The following is a 581-nucleotide window of genomic DNA, read 5'->3' as shown; positions in this document are numbered from 1 at the left end:
CACTGCGCAGGCGCCGCACCCGGCTTCCCCCTCGCCCCGCCCATACGCACAGGTGCCTGTAGGGCGCGCGGGCGGGCAGCGCTGTAGCTGGCAGGAGGAAGCCGGGCTCGCGGCTGGGCAGCCACCCACGTGGGCGAGTCACGAGCTGCTTTCCTCCTACCCCCGCGCTGCTGGGTACCGCTGCACCATTGTAGCCTATCGCACCATTGCCGAGCAGCCCGCTGGCTGCGCAGTGCACAGTTGGAATAAAGCAACCGGCGCACCGGTGCAGGATGCTTGGTGGCTGCATAAAGTGCAGTCGAAACAGGGCACGCTGCCCAGAGCATTTTGCGCACGCACTATAATGTGCACGCTTGTGGCATCCCGCACGCCCACACCACAGCCTCCTCCACAGTTGCAATATAATGTACAATTACTCTGTGACACACTGCATCATTGCACTATAGCAGGGGTAGGCAACCTATGGCACGCTTGCTGAAGGCAGCACACAAGCTGATTTTCAGTGGCACTCACGCTGCCCGGGTCCTGGCCACTGGTCTGGGGAGCTCTGCATTTTAATTTAATTTTATATGAAGCTTCTT

The sequence above is a fragment of the Trachemys scripta genome, chromosome 1, assembly GCF_013100865.1.
Source record: "Trachemys scripta elegans isolate TJP31775 chromosome 1, CAS_Tse_1.0, whole genome shotgun sequence".
NCBI lineage: Eukaryota > Metazoa > Chordata > Testudines > Emydidae > Trachemys > Trachemys scripta.
This window is presented reverse-complemented; position numbering follows the sequence as displayed.